Consider the following 16,837-nt stretch of genomic DNA (forward strand, 5'->3'; position numbering starts at 1 on the left):
GGTCCAATGCAGTGAGGAATGCACAGACCTGTATATTGGGGAAACTAAACAACCACTACACAAACGCATGGCTCAACACAGAAGGGCCAACTCCTCAGGTCAAGACTCTGCAGTCTACTTACATCTGAAGGACAGAGGACACTCGTTTGAGGACCACCAGGTGCACATTTTAGACAGAGAAGATGGATGGTTTGAAAGAGGTGTCAAGGAAGCATCTACACCAGGGTTGAGAAGCCGTCACTGAACAGAGGAGGGGGTCTACGCCACCACTTATCCCCCACTTACAATGCTGTCCTTTCATCACTTCCCAGGAAACTCAACAAACGTAACCTATTGGCCTCAGGTGAAGATACCAACGATGGTCGTTCAGTCTTGGCCACAGGTAGTCTTAACGACCGTAACGACTGTCGTCACAGCAACAAGGAACACTAACGAACCAGCGGTATCGATGACCCGGGCCAACGACCCCACTGAGGTTAAATAGCTGAGTTTCCCTGCCAGTCAGTCAGAACTGAAGAAGTCCTTTGGATGAGGGACGAAACGTCTTCCAGTATCTTCAACCAAGTCCAGTTGCCCTTGATTTTAACCTTCGTTGGAGCCAATCAGAGTTGGAGATGGGATTAAGGATGGGGATGCTGGCTTCCTGTGCCAGAGCCAGATTGGTATCAATCAACAAAACAAAACTCTTTCAGATGTAGAAGGTAACTTGTACTTTTTCAGTCTCAAGCAAGGGACGAGTAAATACCCTTACATGAGAAAACACTAGGAGGTAATACTTTGGGACTTTCAAAGTACTATTAGGATGTAGCACAATAATGTATGCATTTTTAGACAATCAGCCATTATCATGGGAGGCAAAAAAACAGGTATACACAAAAAAAGCCAATATCTCTTACAGTGAGAGATGAAGAATCATCTTACAGAGAAATTGACAACAACACAAAAAGACCCACTTGCAAAGTGCAAAGAACACTGTGGCTATCATAAGACATCTAGAAAATGAGGTTGAAATCTGATCAACAACAGCCTGGCAGACATAGATCAACAACCGAGACGTGAGGCTGATTTTGGATCTCTGAAGTCAGACAGAGCTGAATGAGAGTGGCCATAACAGACTGTGCAGCTCAAGGCTGTCCAGGACAGAGAGGCTTGTTTGTTTGGACTGCAGCCTGAAAACAGGAAGTCTGGCTGATGCGTTCAATCTATCAACCTTTTATTTGATCTCGTGGACACATTATGGAGATAATGAAGAGCCCAAGCCCTCACTGGTTGGATATACCCATGTAGAATCAAATAAACTGGTATGAAGTCCCATGTTGTTTATCTACTTGGACATTTCATACACGAGAACCAATCAGAGCTCATGAACAGAGTCTCCTCTGACTAGAGGATGCAGATGGTCGTGTCACACAAGAACGATGAACTGTGGGCGGAATCCGAGTTTTAGATGTTCACTTTTTCCGGCATTTCAAATGGCTTATTACCAATTACAGTTCACTTAGATATCCTCTCCTTCATTTAATCTCTAATGTTGAGCATTTACGAGCACACTGCTCCCGACCTGCCTGCTTTCACTGTCTCCCCAAGTCGAAATATACACAAGACAAAGAAGGGATTGTCAAACAATGTGTTATTTCTTATCTCTATAAGGTAAACAGCGATCAGCCATAACATTATGACCACCGACAGGTGAAGTGACTTATCATGGGAACTACATCTTCCTCTCTGTCTCAAGTGCCAGGAGTCTTTACATGGAACACAGTAAGGGGTGGTGGTGATGGAGCAGTGGATAAGACACATGCCTTTGGTGTGAGAGACCCGGGTTCAAATCCTCTGTGAGACACTATTGAGTGAGAAACTTTGAGAGCGCTTTGGATAAAAGCGTCAGCTAAATGATTAAATGTAATGGAAATAATCAAACTAATCTATAGATGGAGGCAGCTGGAATGTGTTCGGATTACCTATAAAATCCACATAAATGGGCACAGATCGATCATTGTACTGTATATCCATGCTTTGAGATTTCTGTCCCCATCACAGTACAACGTATGGGAATGAATGGATTTCAGCTTTGGTGCTCAAGGCACTGAAAATTGTTTTAGGCTCTCAACAACACTGGGTTAAGATTAGGGACAGAAGAAGTTGGTAGTGACTTCAATCGTCACACGACGTGTTCTTTAAAATTGAACTAAAACCACAATATTTCACCAGACTTAACCGCGACCACCTCCTTGTGATTCTGGTGTGGAACGTAAGTGTGGCGCCTCATTCACTCATGTCAGGTACATATTTTGGCCGTGTATAGAGAAGTTCTGGGTGCAGGTGGCGGCAGGCTTTGTGTATCCTGTCTGTTGGGAGGAAACCTGATGACAGCAGCAGAAAACACCGGCGGCGGCTCCTAACCTGACTGACTCATCTCTCTCTCTGACCATTCATCTCGTGTTTATTCTTTCATCTCTTCCTCTCTCCTCCCCTTCCGCTCTCCCACTTCTTGCTGCTCTCTTCTCTCTCCCCTTCTTCTCCTCTCTCTCAAGCTCAGTTGCGTTCATATTATAACATTTCTGGATAATTACCAGACGTTGCCATCCAGAGAAACTCAAAATAACAACACTGAAACTGATTTATTCTATCAGCAGCGTGACCGACAACATCAATGCGAAAAATGTCCCAAATAAACACAAAAAAACAACAAACATGCTGCAAAACAGGTCTCTACACCCACAAATCTTCCAGTAAACGCCTGATCTACAGCACTTATAATACTCTTTCTTCCCAACACCACTGCTTCACTCCAGGAGAGAGGAAGTTATAGGAAAGCTGCACTTGTGGTGTGGGACAGATGAGCAGATGGTGGAAGCAGTTCTTCAGATGAAAGATTGAGGTTGTATTTATGATGTTGACTTAGACCACAAAGTTTCTCAGCGTCTGGGGACAGAGCAGCTATTTCAGGATTCAAGCTATGTGCTGGTGACTCAGCAGATTGCACAACTCTGCATCATAACGCCACGATATCATCACTGCATCATGTAGGATAGTCTTTGTCATGTGATATTTTTAAATATTAAATCCCATGTGGGGCCTATTTCTGCCAAAAAAAAAAAAAAGAAAAAGTTGGGAACAATTCAATAAAAATGTAGAGAACTTACTATGTCGTAACTTTCTTAGTTAAAAAGTCAAAATGTTGAGTTGAATTCAGTTTTTTAGTATTTTGCACGAGCTTGCTACCCATACATTTAGTTTAAATAAGTTTTCGTGAATGTAAATGTATTCTTTAAGCTGTAGCACACAGCAGTACAAACGCTTCTTATTGCTGTCAATACGCAGAATTACAGTAACTCTTATGTGAACCATAAATATTCTATTATCCCCTTTTTGAAAAAATCGTATTATATAACATATTTGATTATGTATATATCATATCTAAACAATAAAACACTCATAAATCATATTTGTTTGTGCTTTTTAATTTGACTTTTTCTTTTGTTCCTCTTCTTTCGAGGTTCTTTAGTTGTAATTTCTGGTTCTGTATAAAGCCATGCCGGTGTTTGGTACATCTTGTATAGTATTTTCCAAATTTTGACGACAGTTTGAGAGTAAAAGGAAGAGGATTTGCAGAGGAGGGTGCACGATTAAATTAACACCACCACCACTCTCATTGTTACATGCTATTAACACGCCGGTTACCAGGATTATTTCACAAAGCAAAATAAAATGTTAAGTAGAAAATCTGCAGATTTTTGACAGAGAAGAAAAGGACACTAAGCAAAGACGTCAATCAAACACGAAGTGAAGAAAATATGTTTCCTGTCACAGTAACACGACTTTTACGTCTAAGTAAGTTGCGAATTCTGTTGTCATTTCTCCCTTATTGATAATAGTTGATAAGAATCAAATAGTTTTATCGAGTTCTGTTTCTAAAGAGCATGTCAGGAAAAGTTCGAGCCACTGCTGACGGCTGTGGGACTGTTGTGTTTTACAGAAAGAAAACCTTAACATGAAACTTTACCCAGTGAACTGTGTTATCTCCGTTTTAAAGCAGAGCTGAAATTAAAGGCTCCATTAACAAGCCATCTGCAAGAAATGCGTCATTACTTTGGTTGTTGAAAGCTATAAAAGCTGCAACTCCAGCAGCCATAGAAGAAGAAGCCTAATGAAAAATAAGGGTTGTTTTGGAGGAATCCGAGCTGCAGCTGCACTGGTTAGCAGGAAACAGTGCTGCCTTCTTCCTCTTGATGCGGAATAGAAACGGCTGAGAGCTTTCCTGGGAGCATTGGGAGGTTAGCATGTCCTTGTTGTTAGAGGCATGTGTTAGCTGTTAAAAATTGCAAGCTTTATTGAAAAGCAGAGTGCATCTTGAGCATCTGTTTATAGATTCAACAGGCTCTTCGGTGGACTCAGACTCAGCTAAAGGATGTTGCTGGGGGGAAGTAGCACCAGAGATGTGTTATTATTTGCTGTTAGGATCCTCATTAGCTTACCTCTCAGTGACTGGTCTCCCCGAGGTCAACAAAAAAAACCCACATGGCTTTGTAGAGGTATGGAGGCAAGTGCTGCCACACTGCAAACAGGAGGCTGAGCTGCAGTGTCATGGCTGTTTGGACCCAGAAGGCAGGCAAAAGTTTGGCTGCTAGGATCAGTGCCTCAGATTCATATGCATGTACAGGTGCATCTCAGAAAATTTGAATATCGTGGAGAAGTTAATTTTTTCCCCATAATTTAATTGAAAATCACAGCCTTTTTAAATGCATAAACAAGCAAAACAAGAGACTGATTCCTTCAGATACAGATTTGTTCACATTTTAGGGATACAAGATTCCCCACTGACAGCTGCAGTGTCAGTAGTACAACAGTCATTTTGTCAATTGCACAATTTAAAGTTCTTTGTGCTCTCGGTAACTTTTTAGAGTAGGAGTCTCACTTAATACCCACCGAGTAGAACAGAGTTTCAAGGCACCGTGACCCGGGTTCCTGCTGCCTGGGCGTGTTTCTGTCTGGTTACTGGATCTGATTGTGTTGAATCATCCTTGTGGAAATCTTTTTGGAGCTGTTGTGTGGCTCAGCCTTTCAACTATGTACCATCGGGTTTTCATAAAAAAGAAAGATAAGGAAACAGAGGGTGAAGGAATCAGTGCAATCAGCTGTTGTAGAGTTTAATCAGATGGAAGTTAGTTGGCTTTTTGACCTTGATGGCCCTCAGTGGAGAACATATACTGGTGCAGAAAATTAGAATATTGTGGAAAAGTTAATTCCCCCCCCCATAATTTAAGTCTAAAAGTGAAACTTTCATTTATTCTAGATTCATTACACATAAAGTGAATTATTTCAGGCCCCTTTTTTGTTTTAATCTTTCTGTTTACAGCTTAAAGCTCATGGAAATCAAAAATCCACATCTCAAAATATGGGAAGAAAGAAGGTATAATACAGAAATGTTGCCCTGAGAAGAGCCTTTAATCTCTGTCTGGTTCAGTACACACAACCACAATCGCGGGGAAGCCTTTTGACTTGACAGTTGTCCTGAAGACACTCGTTGACCCCCTCTACAAGGAGGGTAAGCCACAGAAGGGCTGGCTGTTCACAGAGTCTGTATCAAAGCATGTTCATGGAAAGTTTACTGGAAGGTTAAAGTGTCGTAGGAAAAGCTGCACAAGCAACCGGGACGACCGCAGCCTTGAGAGGAGTGGACAGAGGTAGGAGGACAGTGCATCAAGAGCCACCGGGCACAGACGAGTCCAGGAAATGCATTGCATGCTTCCATCTGCTGACTGATTTCCTTTTCCAGCAGGACTTGGCACCTGCCCACAGGGTCAGAACCACTAGTAGCCGGATTGCTTACCATGGTATTACTGTACTTGACTGGCCAGCCAGCTTACCTGACCTGAACCCCATAGAGAATGGAGTATTGTCAAGAAGACAGCGAGAGACAACCCAGGCCTACATAACACCTCAGCAATCTCCAGGCTGATTGTCACCATGTCACGCCGCATTGATGCAGCAATTATGTGTAAAAAGAGCCCCAACTCGAAGTACTGAGAGCACAAATTAACCTTTTTTTATTACTTTTTAAACTTTCAGAAGGTCGACATTTCTGTATTACACATTCTTTATCCTGATATTCTAATATTTTGAATGGATTTTTGATTTTCGTGAGCTGTAATCCGTAATCATTAAGATTTTCATTCAATCATTCAAAATCTACACAGATGATTTCTCACCTCAAAACTTCTCTGAAGTGGATTTAATGATGAAATAACGTAAGAAAATTGTAAAATATAAAACTTTCTGTTGCTGGCCTCTGTCTGGCACAGCAATGATGATGCAGTGAATAGTGACGATTCTCTCTGACCAATCGGCAGCCTGCCGTGTTTTCACGTCACATTTTCATATTGCCTCAGCTCGCTTGGAACCTCGACAGAGGTGATACGAAAAAAGGTGCCTGGTAGCAGGTACAGGTGCAACTTTTCCACAATGGAAAACCAAAAAAAGGCGTGTAAAGTCATGACGAGTCGAGTCCAGCTGGTACAGTGCAGTGGAAAAGGGGCTCTAGTACCAGCACCCCGCCCCCCCCATCCCACAGCCACTGTGCTGCCCACCACTTACTGCCCTTTAGATTGTTATAATATTAATTATTACTGCTGGACTTTTCATATCTGCAACACGGTCACTGCAACTGTCATGTATTGTCACTGTTGTGTAGTGTTTGTCTATTACATATCGTCTATATGTCCTGTTTGTCTGTGTGTTCTTATTGAGCCTGCTGTCAGGAACTGCCCCTCGGGGATAAATACAGTTCTTGGAATTAAATTGAATTATCGACGGTTGTGAATATGTAAATGTGTGGTCTATAATATATACATATTTGGGCCAGTAAGATACAGTAGCTTAGTTAAAGTAGCTGATCCCATAGGCATCCTGTTAATGAGCAAAGCTTGACTAATGTCCCTGTTTAGCATTAAACTCCTCCATGCTGTGCAATCAATAGAATGGGGTATGTCAGATTTGTAGCTGGACAGCATCATCCAGCTTTTCTCTGCTTCTGGATGGATGTAAAAAACAACAGTGCTGTACGTGTTTGTGCACTCTTCGGTAACAAGATAGATGGATTATGACACGGCGAGGAGAGTGTGGAGAGAAATGTGCGAGAGAGAGAGATGGAGTGGGCGAGCGAGCGAGAGAGAATAACAGTGGGAGCTACAGAGCGGGCGGGCGAGGCTAAAAACAGTGTGGTATGGGAAAGAGAGCGAGAGAGAGAGCAGATGAGGAGTGAGACAGAGATGGATGTCTGCAGCTCTCCGCCCAAAAAATATGAAGCAAAACAACAGAGAAGAAAACAATGAGAGAGAAAGTAAGAGATGGGAACATTTTTCCAGAGGGTCTTGTTATATAGAAACTCTGTGTGCATGTGTTTTTGCTGTGAACCGTGCAGTGTGCAGTCTATAACAATCTCGCTCTCACAGCAGGTTTCTGGCCAAATTCTAAGAGAAATCCAAAAATGTGAATCGCAGTGTGTTTCCATCGACTGGTGTTATGTGAATATCCTCTGAATGGAGTGCATAATTAAATAAAGACAACGCCACAGTAACTCCTCTGTAATTCTATTCAAACATACTATAAGCAGAGCTAATGTTATTATCATGAATGGATTTTCCTCTGCTCATGGAGTCATTGAGTCTGAGCAGTCTCATCCGGAAACTGCTTAAGGTAAGGAAAAGTCCTGACATGAACTTGACAAAACACCAACTTGATTTGTTCAAAGGTGTTTGAACAAATGAACACCGCTGTTGTTTTTATGTTGAAAACAGTGACACTACATCCTTTCGAACAGGATCAACATTACACGGGGAAGTGGGGAACAAAATATTAACTGTGCTCCTCTGTAATGTAACTCATTGTTCTGGACGGCATTTAACCACTGAGAAACTAAAGGATGGTCTGTAACAGAACAAAAGCTGCCCAGCAGAGAGGTGGGAGACTCTTGACGATGTCTATTGCGAAAACATTTCCACAAACACGCTTTTGGTACCAAAAGCATTTTGAGCATTGAGGGCGGTCGCAGGACGCTGAGTCGCGATAGCCTTTCTGAGCATTGTGTGGCGAGGGCCAGGCAGAGAGGAGAAGTTAAACACCGCTGGCCAACGGAAAGGTACTAAGCTGCGGGGAAAGCTGAGAACAGACAAATTAACAGCCGTAGTCGGTCTGGATTCTGCTCTGACAACTAGGCCGTTTGCTCGCGGGAGGAGCTCAGAGTAAACTGATTTTATCAAATTAGCTTTTTACTTTAGTTTTTGGGATTACAACTTGGTTTATCCTCACTGGAGCTTCTCGGCAGCTTCCGTGCACATCCGGTTCTACTGTTGTTGTTGGCATCTGTTGGCACCCAGAGCTCTGCTGGACTACTACTTCATATTTATATAAAAACCGGACAAAACTGGACATTACTTGGAGAAAAGAAAGTGAGGAGGCTGAACTGCCTGGTGTGTTCAGAAAATGTGTCTCAGTTAGGCTACTTTATTCCAACTATCATTGTACTTTACTGTGAACAAGTTAGCATAGCCCTGACCGATCCGAACTACATAAAGAAAACAAACATTTTAGAAGTCTTTAGAAAATATTTATTTTGGGTTCATACAGCTGTAGTATTAACGGGTTGTGTTTATTCTGGTTTGGTCTGTATACAGTTTGAATTCATACAATAAAGTCACTTCAGATTAGCAAAAGCATTTTTGACAAGCACCATTTTCACACAAAAGAAAAATTTCACACTGATTAAAACATTTTGAAAAATAGATCAAGCTGCTGCTCCCACATAAAATACTCATCAGATCCATTTTAAATACAAGGACGTCACTCTGGATGTGACATAAATAACAGAAGGACCAGTGAGCAGAAAAAAAGGAGATAATTGCAACTGTTAATGTTTCTGCATGGGGGGGCTGAAAGATTACGTTGCTCCAGACGGGATTAAAATCATAGACCAGCAGGTTATGTCGAAATCTCCCCACGTCCCCAAGAGAAATAAACCCAGGTTGAATGTGGCTACTGACACATGCATTGTGCGTCTGTGTGACTTATTACTGTGGCCTGATTGGACAAAGCAGCCTCCTACACTGTCACGTCACCCTGGCCCAGTTCCCACAGCCCCCCCCGGCGTCCAGTCTTTCTGCTGGGTTTAAGACTCAGCCCTCGTCGCTGCACAGATGCGCGTTTACAGTTCATGCACTGAGAGATGATTTGATATCTTTCCTGTACGTCACTCGTCCCGGGCGCTGCGTTGTTTCCTTTGCTCTCCCGGCCGATATCAGATTAGCCCTTTCAGACTGCTGCTGCTTTATCAGCCATTCTGTCCGCTGGCCAAACAAATGACAGCGGCCCTCCACACCCGCCGCCGCCTCTCCCTCTGTGACAAACGACACGTCAGCCCATCTCCTATCCATCTCTCATCCATCTCATATTGCTGCCAAGGGGTAGACTGTCCCACCAGTGCCCTTACAACGGCCCCCGGCCGTGAACACGGGACATCCAGGTGGTCGCCTCTGCAGTGCTTTGGCAGTGAGGCTGTTTTTTGTTTTCTTTTGAAAAAATACTCGGCTGATAATTCTGGAGATTAAATGCTGATGTGTGCACAGAGATATCTTTTTACTACCATTTCATTTGAAATCCAAAACATAAACATGTGCTTCTGTCCTAGATGGGTCTTTCTGATGACTATATAAGTACTTGTGAGCAAGGAAGGAATTTCACTGAGCCCATGATGGCCACTGTGTGACACTTTAGCAGCCCGAGTAAGAGCAAGAGAGATGTGTTATTGGCCCTCTTTGATGGATAACAGTTCAACTGTTAGTCCCGGATCTGCAGCTCGGATCGTGAGACAGAAGAAAACGAGGACAAAGCAAAGCAAGGTTTGGGTTTGTTGAGCTGGCTGTTTCGCTATATCGAAACATTTTTAACTTTTCATGAATTCGATCTGTGCGCCAGTGACTAACTTCTAGCCTCCCTGATGAAGGGTTATGATTATTGACAAGCATTAACAAGTTTGAAAAGATAGAATCAAAACAAAAATCATCCTTAATCCTTCTGATAAATTCATCATTTCCGTGGTTTTATTTGATGGCCTTGCTGCTTTGACATTCGGCACTTCAAAAATTGCCCTTGCCCCTAAAATTAAATAATCCCAGGCCTGCTTTTGAGCATCGGCCGTTTACTCCATGTACGTCCTTCTGTAGATCACCTTTCTGGTTTCCTGAGTGAAAACGTTTTAAAATAAAAACCCTCATTAACGTGTCAAATTACACGCTAAGTTTGTCTTGTCAGGCTGCGGTCAAATTCTGTTCTCTAATAGGAGTATTTAAGTAGGCAGTGGGCCGACCAACCAAAGGCAACGTCTCCGATGCTGATCTCCAATCAGCGCTAATGCTTGTCAAGTATTCTCCACCTACGCCCACTTCCAGACAATTAGATAGCGGCCAGAGCATTTACACTAAGTGCTCCAATTATAGCAGAGAGGTGATGTGGGTGAGATCAATTATGATCCCGCATGGAGGATGGCAACTCGCTTTTCTTTTGCAACATTTCACTCTCTGCCCTCTCGTTCTGTTTTCTCCTCCCTTACGATGAAACTTTACTCACGCCTTCAGGCAAATTGGTTCGTTGACAGCAGAGAGAGTGAAGATATGGGAAAGGAAACAGGAACACAACAATAGAGTAGAATATAAATTACCATGGGGTCAAAAAAAGCTATTTCTGCTGTCAAGTGAAGACCTCCAGACTCCAATCTGGGTGATTTTAATATTTATACTCTGGCTGAAGAATCACACAGTGCTTCCAACTTTCTGCGCACATCAGGCCTGTACAGACGCTGGACCATATTACAGTCTGTCTTATCCATTAATTATATAATATGAAGCCGTCAACTGCATGCTGCTCTACAAACTATTTGTTTTGAATAATTTGCTGGTTTCAAAATTGTAGAAATGATTGCTTTTCTAATGTTTGTCTCCAAAGATTAGTTTCTTGACGGCCACATAAACCAGAGAACATGCTTGATTGTATCAACTTCAGATTAATATGAGAAGTGTCGACACTAGAAGCGGGAATATGTTGTGTTGCGTTGATTCACGCCCGCTGCCTGTAATCTCCTTGCGCCTATACTTAAGCTGTTTCACACCTAACGTACAGCGTGGAGGCCTTTCTTCTACAGACATTCACTGATTATTAGATCAGTTATTTAAATTGACATTCATAAATCTGCTTCCAGACCAACAAAAGAAAAATCAGAAGGATTTAGTGACCGTTTGTGAACAATGGTATAAATGTATGCTGCATCATCAGCTCTAAAACAGCTACTGCAACACACAGTAAGCTTTTTAACCTTCAAAAAGCAGAGTAATAAGTTATAGCAGAGGCCATGACATCTAACAATGCTCACTGCCATGACCACAAGACACTGACTCGGTCTCTTATTACTGTGAGAAAGTCACTGAGCAGTGATGGAGGCCTGTGTATTTTCTTAATAGTATTTTCTGGAGCAACATTACCGTAAAACTTTGATTAATAGTCCAGGCTTATTTTTGCTAAAATCACTGAATTGACTCAAATGGGGACCGACCTTGCTCTTGCACAAAACAGAAATAGGCTACTATTAACAGTTTTTTTTATTTCAAACAGAATATTACTTGTATAAAAATGATCAAATAATATGAAACACACGTCATTCATTTGATCTAGCTTGACAGACGGCTTATGCGCTTTTATTTTGAAGGCAGCAACGTAAGGAAAACAACAACAGAAGTTAGCAGACAGAAAGCGATGGACTTCACGTGACAGGATTCACAACTTGGATTCATTTTTAATAAAAGTTGTTTGGATTCTTTTGATCGGTGGACCCTTCCAGACTAAAGGAAGATAAATAATCGGGAAAAGACACATTCGGACTTAACAAGCGCTTCATAGGCAACAGGGGTCGGCACTTTTTTTCCTTTTCATGTCTTGGACCATGTAGGTTACACTGAATTAGACTTTGGGGCTCGTTATTTTCGTTAAATGAAATGAACGACTGAATTGTGGAGAATCTAACCGATCTAAGGATGTGCAGCATGTCCATACTGACATATTGATCATATCTTTAAACATTAATATTTGTATTAACGATCTAAGCAGCTTATAAGCAGCTGAAGCGGCGACCCCGCGGGGTTTAAGAGGTTTTATACAGTGGATAGAAAAGGTCTACACACACCTGTTAAAATACCAGGTTCTTATGATGTAAAATAATGAGACAAAGATAAATCATGTCAGAACTTTTTCCACCTTTAATGTCACCTATAATGTAATTCAATTGAAAAACAAATTGAAATCTTCAAGGGGGAAAAATGAAAAATAAAACCCCTCAAATAACCTTGGCTGCATAAGTGTGCACACCCTGAGACTAATACTTTGTTGAAGCACCCTTTGATTTTATTACAGCAGGCAGTCTTTTTGGGTAGGAGTCTATTAGCATGGCACATCTTGACGTGGCAATATTTGCCCACTCTTCTTTGCAAAAGCGCTCCAAATCTGTCAGATTGCGAGGACATGGCCTGTGCACAGGCCTCTTCAGATCACCCCACAGATGTTCAGTTGGATTCAGGTCTGGGCTCTGGCTGGGCCGTTCCAAAACATTAATCTTCTTCTGGTGAAGCCATGCTTTTGTGGATTTGGATGTGTGCTTTGGGTCGTTGTCGTGCTGAAAGGTGAACTTCCTCTTCATCTTCAGCTTTCTAACAGACGCCTGAAGGTTTTGTGCCAAAACTGTCTGGTATTTGGAACTGTTCATAATTCCCTCCACCCTGACTAAAGGCCCCGGTTCCAGCTGAAGAAAAACAGCCCCAAAGCATGATGCTGCCACCACCATGCTTCACTGTGGGTTTGCTGTTCCTTGGGTGATGTGCAGTGTTGTTTTTGTACCAAACATACCTTTTGGAATTATGGCCAAAAAGTTCTACCTTGGTTTCATCAGACCACAACACTTTTTCCCACATGCTTTTGGGGGACTTGATGTTTGTTTTTGCAAACTTCAGCCATGCTTGGATGTTTTTCTTTGTAAGAAAAGGCTTCCGTCTTGCCACCCTACCCCATAGCCCATTCATATAAAGGACACGGGAGATAGTTGTCACATGTACCACACAGCCAGTACTTGCCAGAAATTCCTGCAGTTCCTTTAATGTTGCTGGCCTCTTGGAAGCCTCCCTGACCACTTTTCTTTTTGTCTTTTCATCAGTTTTGGAGGGACGTCCAGTTCTTAGTAAAGTCACAGTTTGACCATATTTTCTCCACTTGATGATGACCGTCTTCACTGTGTTCCATGGTATATCTAATGCTTTGGAAACTCTTTTGTACCCGTCTCCTGACTTATGTCTTTCAACCATGAGATCTCTCTGATGCTTTGAAAGTCTCTGAGGACCGTGGCTTTTGCTCGGAGATGCAACCAAGAAAATATCAGGAAAATCCTCCTAGAACAGCTGAACTTTATTTGTGATTAATCAGAGTCCCTTTAAATGATAGCAGGTGTGTATTGACTTCTAGTTAACCTGAGTTTGAATGCGATTGGTTAATTCTGAACACAGCCACATCCCCAGTTATAAGAAGGTGTGCACACTTATGCAACCAGGTTATTGTAAGGTTTTTATTTTTCATTTTTCCCCTTCGAAGATTTCAGTTTGTTTTTCTATTGAATTGTTCACATTATAGGTCACATTAAAGGTGGAAAAAGTTCTGACATGATTTATCTTTGTCTCATTATTTTACATCATAAGAACCTGGCATTTTAACAGGGGTGTGTAGACTTTTTCTATCCACTGTACATCCAAAGAACTTCTATAAAAACCAGACCAGGCGTTTAATGGAGACCTGTGTTTATTTGTCAAAATGTGGTCCCACACCAGGCCAGGAAACGGGGTAGGCGGTAAGTTTTACGGTATCTTATATTACTTATCTGTGTTTTATCTGTGTTACATAAGTGACATGTTTGGTAAAACACCCTGAGGATTAAATGATCCCGTAGGTTTTAGCGATGACTGTGTGAGCGTGAAGTATTGGTTTCATGAATTTCCTCATGGCTGTTAGAAACAGATCATTCTAGCCTCTTTATATATAAAATACCTGTAAATCTCATCCTTCAACATTAGTATTCTTCTGTTTCCTGTCTGTGTTTTAAAAATTCTCTTTTTCCTCCTCCTTGTCGAGGTTCAGATCAAACTCTTCTTTCTTGTCTTGTTTAGTTCTCTTCTCGCTCTGTTCAAGTGGAATGCACAATTTTCACGTTTTTAATTTTGTTCCTTTTTTCCCTTTGATGTTTCAGAAGGCGGAGGTGATCTTTTTCCTTTTTAATTCTTTTGTTTCCACTCTTTTGTGTCCTCTCTTTTCGTCCTCCCTCTCCCTCGCTTCATTAGCGATGCCGTCCTTCTCGCGGCCCACAAGGACTAAGTTGATGGGAGACAAATCCGAGTGATTAACAATGATTAAGAAACACGGTGGAAAAGTATGATGAAGCCACATGGGACTTGCAACCTTGTCTTTAACGGCTCTCTAATCCAAAGAATTTACAAGTCCAACAGATGGGTCGCCATTTACATCCGAGTCACGTTTGGGACGGAGTTTTCTCTCTGTGTTTCACCGAAACATACCGAACTGTGCAGACTCTCCTCAAACAATCTCAACTTACCATCTCTTTGTAACTGTAAAGGTCAAACTAATGCTGGAAGTGGCTCATGGACTGAGAACAGGTTTATTTCTTTCACCTTTGTTTAACCTTTGTTGAAAAGATAAAAGCACATGCTTATGAAAATTACTATTTTCATTTGGACATGAAAGACCTCGAGATCTGTCAGTACGCTGCTTTGTTTCCTGGTGCATTCATTCAGACAGCTATGCATTCAACACCAGTAACACGTAGTTGTAGCTGTATTCATTATGTGCTATTATGAGTCTGTAGGTGGTAATTTAAGGAAGGAGGTACAAAAATATGGACAGCTCTCTCCTCCACACAGACATAAACATCACTCTTTCCTGTACTTGTAGTAGATGACGGTCTGGCAAACAGCTACTGAATCAGATAGCCTCATTTAGATATTTTTTTTTTTTTTTTCCCAACACCGATCTGAGAGCAACAAGCATTTACAATCAGTCCTGAAATACGACGACACGGGAAGCATAGAAGAACCAGTTAGACAAATAAAAAGTCAGACAACCAGCAAACAACAAAAGTAAAAACAATTACAAGAGTCATTAAAACATTTGAGTCTGTTCTCCTTCCCAGAGCGTCAGACAGCTACGCTTCGACACGTCCTTCGGCGTCTGGTACCAAAGCACATTGCAACCTTTACCGCCATTGTTTAATGCTAAAAGTGCTACTATAAATAACAGAAAGGTGCGAGTAAGGAGCTGGTTGGGGTGGAGGGGTGGGACAAATACTGGACTTTCACCGAGGAGACAGGTGTTGGTTTATTTTTTATTGATGTTACTTAACTTGTGTCATTTAAGTCACATAAGTAACAGTTGTTTTAACCCAAACCATCATCTTGTCCGGAACCTAACTAAACGGCGACCGCTTTACAACACGCGTTAAATGTCATGTGACGCAGGTCTTGTGATTTACGTAACGTAGTCAACGCTCGTTGTTTAAGTCGGAGGACTTTTTGCAGTTGCATTGTGGGTAATCTAGGCACCAGGTTTTGACAAGAAAGAAGAATGTGTGAAAAATTCTGACGTAGTTCTGCTGCATTCATTTAATGTCTTTTTTTTTCTTGACCAAAGAGCCCTAAGCGTACAAAAACAACGCTAACCATACCAATGGCGTTAAAAAGCAACGCCAAGGGGTCTTGACCAAATATCCTTATGTGACACCCGGGGATTTGAAACATCTGAAACATCTGTTATTAAAGCTGTAAAATCTCTGAGAATGAACATTCGTATATCCGTATGACATCAGATGGTGACTCACGTTTCATAAAACAGCTATGAACTCAATATGTTGACATGTCTTCCTGCCCTGCGGCCCAAACAACACGTGCCGCGTCAACAAGACTCGGCAGGTCGTTCCTATAACTGGGCAAGAATGGATGTCGCTGTCTTCTGTGTGTGAGAGATGGGAGAAGAATATGGCTGTTTGTGTTTATTGAGGTCATTTTCAATTTGCTGTTGGAGGGTTTTTGCCCCGGCGACATGTAAAACACACAGAGAGAGAGGGAGAAGTGGATAAGGGTCTGATTGGATCCTGTCTGTCAATGCGTCTCTCCCCCGTCCATCCCGCCTCCCAGTCTAAACGCCAGCCATTTATACTCTGTCTTCATCTCTGTGACTCTCTGACTTAAGAAAAAATAAAAGTCAGAAAAGTGGAAGGAAGGAAAGAAAGAAAGAAAGGATTGGAGAGCGGCTGAAGTCAGCGACTGATGCGACTGTGATGAAGAAACCTGACACTGTGTGTGTGTGTGTGTGTGTGTGGCTGGTGTTAATTTCCCTGCTTGGATTCACACACACTCGATAATGATTCACAGAGTCCGCTGACAGCTGACTGTGATTCATGCAGAGGCACTAACAGAGGCGGAAACAGGAATACGAGTCCCCTGAGAAGCTGTAACGATCATTACGAGCACAAGTTTAATAAAAACACTTTTTTCTACCGGTGGGGGAAAAAAAAAGGAAGGTTCGTCCTCCGGGTGGCACCAGAGGAAAGGTCATGTTATGTCCTAAATCAAAAGGGTTACGTCTCTGCACACTGGCCTTTTTTAGGCTCAGCTCCACATTGTCAGAGTTGGTCCTTACGCTGGCCCCACACTAGAGGACCATTGGGCAGGTTCTGGGTCTGATT

The 16,837-nt window shown here is 42.1% G+C and overlaps 1 protein-coding gene across 1 annotated transcript in view; it reads left to right on the top strand.

The window, feature by feature from the left end:
• The window catches only part of tpst1 (tyrosylprotein sulfotransferase 1), a gene marked incomplete at its 3' end in the record, with an annotated part of 837,181 nt that overhangs the window by 300,283 nt on the left and 520,061 nt on the right, over positions 1 to 16,837 (top strand).

This window comes from Micropterus dolomieu, linkage group LG17, assembly GCF_021292245.1.
Source record: "Micropterus dolomieu isolate WLL.071019.BEF.003 ecotype Adirondacks linkage group LG17, ASM2129224v1, whole genome shotgun sequence".
In the NCBI taxonomy this organism is placed as follows: domain Eukaryota; kingdom Metazoa; phylum Chordata; class Actinopteri; order Centrarchiformes; family Centrarchidae; genus Micropterus; species Micropterus dolomieu.